This window comes from Octodon degus, unplaced genomic scaffold (assembly GCF_000260255.1).
Source record: "Octodon degus isolate 3935 unplaced genomic scaffold, OctDeg1.0 scaffold00167, whole genome shotgun sequence".
Lineage (NCBI taxonomy): Eukaryota > Metazoa > Chordata > Mammalia > Rodentia > Octodontidae > Octodon > Octodon degus.
The window spans coordinates 3,919,269-3,926,764 of NW_004524743.1; the positions used below are offsets into that span (position 1 = coordinate 3,919,269).

At 38.0% G+C, this 7,496-nt stretch overlaps 1 pseudogene; it reads right to left on the reverse strand.

Moving 5' to 3' along the window:
• LOC101565053 overlaps window positions 1–7,496 on the reverse strand; it is a 16,430-nt pseudogene that overhangs the window by 1,285 nt on the left and 7,649 nt on the right.

The window sequence follows — 7,496 nt, forward strand, 5'->3', positions numbered from 1 at the left end:
CTCAGAGGGAAATTCATAGCTGTGAACTCACACATTAGGAAAACAGAACGGGAACAAATAAATACCCTAATGCTGCACATTCAGCAACTAGAAAAGGAAAAGCAAACCAATCCCAGAGCTCAAAGATGGGAAAAAATCATAAAGATTAGAGCACAAATTAATTCAATTGAGATGAAGAAAACAATTCTAAGAATTAACAGAGCAAAAAGCAGGTTCTTTGAAAGATTAAATAATATCAATAAGCCCCTAGCTAACCTCATCAAAAAGAGGAAAGAAAAAATTCAAATACAAGCAACACGGAATGAAAAGGGTGCAATTACCGCAGACCCAGTGGAAATTCAGAAGATTATCAATAGCTAATTTGAGAATCTTTACTCACACTGAATAGAAGCCATAGAAGAAATGGACAGATTCCTAGAAATGTACAAATTACCACAACTGAATCGACAAGATATAACCACTCTCAATAGCCCAATAACAGCCAATGAAATATGAGATGTAATTAAAAACCTACTGGCAAAGAAAAGTTCAGGTCTGGATGGATTCACAGCTGAATTCTACAAGACATTTACAGAAGATGTAGTCCCTATACTCCTCAAACTCTTCCATGAAATTGAAAAGGAAGCAATCCTCCCAAAATCATTCCTGGAGGCAAGTATTATACTGATACCAAAACCAAGGAAAGATGCAACTAAGAAAGAGAACTACAGCCCAAACTCCCTCATAACATAGATGCCAAAATCCTCAATAAAATCCTAGCAAATAGAATACAGCAAATCATCAAGAAGATCCTACACCATGACCAGGTAGGATTCATCCCAGGGATGCAAGGATGGTTCAGTATTCAAAAATCTATAAGCGTACTACACTATATCAATAGAGCGAAAATTAAAAACCACATGATCATCTCCCTGGATGCAGAAAAGGCTTTTGACAAAGTCCAACACTCATTCATGTTCAAAGTCCTACAGAAAATTGGAATAGATGGCCTCTACTTCAATCTGGTAAAAGCCATTTATGAAAACCCAACAGCTAACATAATCCTAAATGGGGAAAAACTGAAATCTTTTACTCTTAGATCGAGTACAAGACAAGGATGTCCTCTATCACCACTCCTATTCAATATAGTTCTGGAATTATTAGCTACAGCCATTAGACAAGAGAAAGAAATAAAAGGAATAAGAACAGGTAAAGAAAAAGTTAAATTATCTTTATTTGCAGATGACATGATACTTTGCTTGGAAGACCCAAAAATCTGCACCAAGAAGCTGGTACAATTAATACAGAAATTCAGTAGCAGAGAAGGTTATAAAGTTAATACCCAGAAGTGAATAGCATTCCTCTACACAGATAAACACACTGAGAGGGAAATTAGAGAAACAATTCCTTTACAATAGCACGGAGGAAAATGAAATACCTTTGAATTCATCTAACTAAAGAAGTGAAAGATCCTTTCAAGGAAAATTACAGTAGTCTTAAAAAAGAGATCATAGAGGATTTCAGTAAATGGAAAGATATTCCATGCTCCTGGATAGGAAAAACCAACATTGTGAAGATGGCCATACTCCCAAAATTGTGGTACAGATTTAATGCAATCCTTATCAAACTACCACCAACATACCTCACAGAGCTAGAGAAATCATTCCTGAAATTTATTTGGATCCAGAAAAGGCCAAGAATAGCAAAGACAATCCCAGCCAATAGAGAAGGCAGGAGGCATTACATTTCCTGACCTGAAATTATACTGCAAGGATACTGTGGTAAAATCAGCATGGTGCTGGCAACAAAATAGACTTGAGGACCAATGGAATAGATTAGAAGCTGCTGAAGCCCCTACAAACACACTCAGCCACCTTATCTTTGACAAAGGGGCCAAACATATTCACTGGAAGAAAGATAGCCTCTTTAAGAAATGGTGCTGGAAAAACTGGTTCTCTGCATGCCGACAACTAAAACTTGACCTAGGTCTATCACTATGCAGTAAGCTAAATCAAAATGGATTAAAGATCTAAACATTAAAGCAGAGACACTAAATCTCCTGGAAGAGAAAGTAAGAGGAACGCTTGAAGACTTAGGGGTAGGCAAAGAGTTCAGGAATAAAAATCAAATCACACGGGTAACACTTGAAGGAATTAACAACTGGGACCTGCTCTTACTGAGAAGTTTTTTTCACGTCAAAAAAAGTCACCAACAAAGTGAAAAGACAACCCACTAATTCAGAAAAAATCATGACAAATAAGTAGTCAGACAAAGGTCTGCTCTCTAGAATTTATAAAGTACTAAAAAACACTAGGGCCCCAAAATTTAAAGAGCCAGTCCAGAAATGGGCATCTGAGATGAACACATGCTTCTCAGAGGAAGAAATTAAAGAAGCAAATAAATATAAGAAAAAATGCTCCACATCACTAGCCATCCGTGAAATGCAAATTAAAAAGATTGAGATATCATCTCACCCCAGAAAGAATGGCTATCATAAAGAAATCACCCAAGAACAAATGTTGGCGAGGCTGTGGGGAAAAAGGAACCCTTGTCCACTGCTGGTGGGAATGTAGACTGGTGCAACCATTATGGAAATCAGTTTGGAGACTCCTTAGAAAAGTTGGACTGAAATCCCATTTAAACCAACTATTCCTCTACTGGGAATTTTCCCGGAGGATCTGAAAACATCATATCATAGTGATACATGTGTGCCTGTGTTTATAGCAGCACAATTTGTGATAGCCAAATGTTGTAAGCGACCAAGATGCCAATCACCTGAGGAATGGATGAAAAAGATTTGGTATTTTTATACAATGGAGTATTAGTGAGCTATAAAGAATAATAAACTCAAAGCCTTTATATTGAAGTGGATGTCACTTGAAAATCTATTCATAAGTGGAATAAAGCAGACACACATGTGTAAATATTGTATAATTTCCCTAGTATGAGAACTCAAAGAAGACCTACAAATAGAAAGGTATAATACAAGTAAAAGTAAAGGAAGAACTTGAGGACTAACTAATTAAGAGAGGGAAAGGAGACGAGCTAGGAAACATGACAGTGACAAGCCATACAGTTATATGTAGAAGATAGGCAAGGCAATGATCCTGAGACTCTCCAGAAGAATTTTGAATCTAGCAGTCAGTTGGAAAGATTCTCACCCAGACTAACTATATATACTGACACTTGTGAACTAAGTAACTACTGAAGATGGAAATTTGTAATAGTAGTTTCATGCTTGGAGTGCCTGTCATTTTGGTCTTCTGAATACAGGCTGCTTGTCATGACATGCCAGTTGCTGCTGTGATGTCTCTCGGGTAGATGGTTGTTCAAAAAGAAGAGGATGATGAAAGAAAGCAGGAGACAGGAAAAGGAATGTGTGTGACTGTCCTGCTTCAAGGCTGTATATGTTTAGATTTTTGGACTTATGTGCAAATATAAGAATTACATAATTTTTTATGCCTAGTTTAGAAATATATTCTAATTTTTAAATGTTTTTTTTTTACCATATTCTGTAGGGACTTAAAGTTCAACATATCAATACTTGATGAAAAATACCTGTTCCATATTATGCCTAAGATGTTTGATATTCAGACAGATAGTGAGGTTAAGCTTAACATCCTAGGTTGTATGGTAATAACAATAAGCTTGTCTTCTGGAGGGTTAATAACCTAAGTTTGCAGACCAAAATTAGAGAAAAAGGAGGACCACAAGGAAAGCTAACTTTTTGGCCCTGGCCTTCCAAGGTCAATTAAGACTCAGGACATATGAGAATTTGTACTGTAATGTCACATTACTCAGTAGTGTCCCAAATTTTCTGATCAAGGAGATTATGGGGCCAATGAGGAAAGTTATCGATGATGTAGACTAGAGTGTGCCTAAGGAGAGTCACATGGAGAGAAAACATTCTCTCAGGCTTTCATGGGGAGCACATTGGCCAAGCAATGGATGTGACTCATCAATATCCACATAGCTGACACTGACAAAGGTTCTACACTCTGAGGTACAGGATGTCAGGATAAATCCTGAGGGGAATTCACTGACCTTATCAGATCCAAAAGCTACAACTCTTGTTGCATAGGTCTTCCTTTTTCTTAGTCTTAACCATCCAGCAGAAAAGTGTAAAGTGAAGTATAAGATGTAAAGCTATGCTGTTATTTTGAGTTGTAGGGGACTCAGGTCAACATTTTCTGACATTGCCAGTGAAGTGGAAGACCCAATACTGTTATGGACTACTGGACTCTTTTAGAATATTTTTCTGTGTTAATACACCTATAATATTCAAATAAAAGAACTAAACAAAAAAAGGGGATACAGATGAATGTCCATTTTGTATCTGTGTATTCAAAACGGTTAAGATATATAGTTAATTCTCTTAATGAATAAAGGGATTTGTTCTGATAGTGTTTGTAAATAGGATATCATGTACACATCCTATACAGCAATTAGCCACTAGGAAGAATGTATGCAGTGTGTTAATTATTGAAACTGTCCTACCAGTGTGGTTTGAAACTATCTCATTGCCATTTGTTTCTCAATAAAATTATGGGAAAAATGGATGAACCTTGAAAATATACAAAATAATATAAGACAGCACAAAGTCATACATTATATTTTCACAGAGAACAGCCAAATGCTGCTCCAGAAATCCCTCATCAGGCCATGGCTGTGAACTTGAGATGGTACTTGATTGCTTAGTATTCTTCCTGCTTCTCCAGTGGGCTGTCTGCTTCCCATTGTAAAAGCCATCTCAAACCTTCTTCACTCTCACAGCACTCCCACACCTGATGTCCTCCTCCCTTCCACCACCAAGGTGTCTTCTGTTTGAAGATGCACCTTCCCACTTAGGACTTCACAGTTATGTCGAGTTATAGCCTCTGTCTTAGAGATAAAGAAATGGAGGCTTGATTGGCAACTGCTGCAGTCATATTCCAATGCAGACAGTGATTTCCCTAATCATGAAAATACTATGCAGCGTAGACTCAGGGGTGGTTACCTTTGGCTCATGTTCTAGCCTGCAAATATTCTGCTTGGTGAAGAATGTCCTGAGCTGATCCCAACATTGAAGGAGTTGTCTGCCCAGTGCAGCAGCAGAACTTGTGTTTCCTTAGTGCAGGGAGGGAGGGAGAGAGGGAGCAAAGGAGTGAGGGAAGGAAGGAGAGAGAATGAGAGTGCAGATGGATTTCATACAGTCATGTCTTACAGGTAATGATCAATCCATAGTCAACCATTGCAACTAAGTCAACCATTACCGCTTCTTTAATGCCTGATCTGTATTCTTTAAAAAAATATAAATTTTGACCTCTTAGACTAGTTTAAGATCCTTGCCATTTGAGGTGCTATCAAAAATGACATATATATTATAAATATAACACTTTATTATTGTTTTACTTAGAAATTTATTGTTTAATCCACAAGCTTCATATAGTTTTAGTTTAAAAAACAAAAACAAAAATCAGTGAAACCAAGACACTGTTTGAAAGTCCTGACCCTTCTTCCAGTTTCTAAACTGGAATCTCTGAACATTGTATATCCCAATTAGAAGAATAAGACAAAAATATGAATGGATCCATGCCATTTCAGAAAACAAAGATTTTATATAACTGAAGGTTCCATCCATCCTTCCTAGGATGACTTAACTGCCTTTACAAGCAGGGGTAGGGCTAGTGACGAGGGAGGGAGGAAAGAAAAGAAACCCAGAGCAGAGTAGAATCAACATGTCACACATCTGTGTAAGTCTACTGTCCTGGAAAACAAGCTTTCATTTTTCTGTCTCACCCTGGAACTTGAATCCTGATTCCTTTCAGCAGCAATTTCACAGGCAACAGGGAAGATTGTGGCACTGGAGCATCCACTTATGCTTCTGTAGTACTCCAACAGTGGTCTGATTCTGGACTAGCTTGCAAACCATACAAGGTTAGAAGCAGAACTTAAATGGGTGTGAAGAGTCAAGTGAGAAAAAGTAAAAAAAAAAAAAAAAAAAAAAAAAAAAAAAAAAAAAAAAAAAAAAAAAAAAAAAAAAAAAAAAAAAAAAAAAAAAAAAAAAGAAAAGAAAGAAAAGGGGGAAAGCCTCCCCGGGAAGAGCAAGGGGCATTTAAAGAAATAAAAATGCCAACAATACTTAAGGGCCTTTTTTTTTTAAAAAAAAAAGAGATTTTTTTGGCTTAAAATATTTTACTCTGATTGAATTTTTATCAGCTGTCAATGAAAAAATGTCACTAATACACTGTGGACACTTTTCGCAATATAAATCCATGCTCCCCCATTTTTACATGGTGAACTTCGACTTAGCAATTATTACAACAAATGTTATAGTTTAAAGCTCAAACACATTTTAGCAATTTTGAAATTGAATTCAGTACAAACCAAATAAAATTTACATTCTAACCAACACCACCCCCAGGACCATGGGGACACTTGAGCCTTCTGCATGGATTGCCGTATTTTCTCCCAGGTGCTTCTCTAAGTCATCCAGGTTGTCTTCAGCTTCGCTCTCGGTCTCCTTCTTGGGCTTGGGGGCTGCCTTGGGTTCTCCTGTGCTGGCATAGTTCTGGCAGCAGCAACAGCCGCAGGGGTAGCAGGAGCCACAGCCATTGCAGCCACAGCCTTTTCCTTCTTGTGTTTTTTTTTGTGTTGCTTGTGTTTCTTATCCTTTCTGCTTTTCTTGTTCTTTTTTTTTTTTTCTTCCCAGCTCTTTCCAGATTGGAATTCTGGGGTGGTGATGGGGTTGGTGTGGGGCTGTTAACCTTCCTGGCTGGCACTGTGGGCAACCAGTTCAAGGAGGGTGATTGAGGCTGGGCAGGGGATGGGGTGCTGGAGGCTTCTTAGCCACTGGCTTGGGAGACCCAGAGACAACAGAGAGAACAGAGCCTGTCTTACGGACTGCGGGCTTTGGTGAGGCAATCTTGTTTGTCTTCTTAAGTTCTGGAGTTCTGGAGACTCTTCTATCTTTTAAAAAATAATTTTATTGAGAAGTAAATAACAAATGAGAATTTCAAAACTGATTAGTAGGACAGTTTTAATACTTAACACATCACATATTGTCTTAGTGGTTATTCACTGTACAAGATGCAGACATGATATCCTGTTCTCAAACAGTATTCAAAAAAAATCTTTCTATTCATTGAATTAAGAGAATGTAGGTGTTTATCTATCATAACTATTTTGAATATACAGGTACAAAATGGTTTTTCATTTGTATCCCCTTTTTTGCTTAGTTTTGTCAGAGAAGGATATTCCATTGTCATTTAAATATTATAGGTGCATTAATTCAGCAAAATAATCCAATATAGTCCAGTGGTCCATAATCGTAGTGGGTTTTCCATAAGACTGGCTAGAGCTATTAGTCAAGAGAGAGAAATAAAAGGAATAAAAATAGGTAAAGAAGAGCTTCCTGCTACCCTGCGCCGGCGGGACCAGTCCCAGCCCAGGCGCAGCATAGGCAGGACCCTCTCCCACCCCCTCGGGCCCCCCCCACCTTACCTGCCCCACCCCTCCGGCCGAGTAGGAATTTCTGC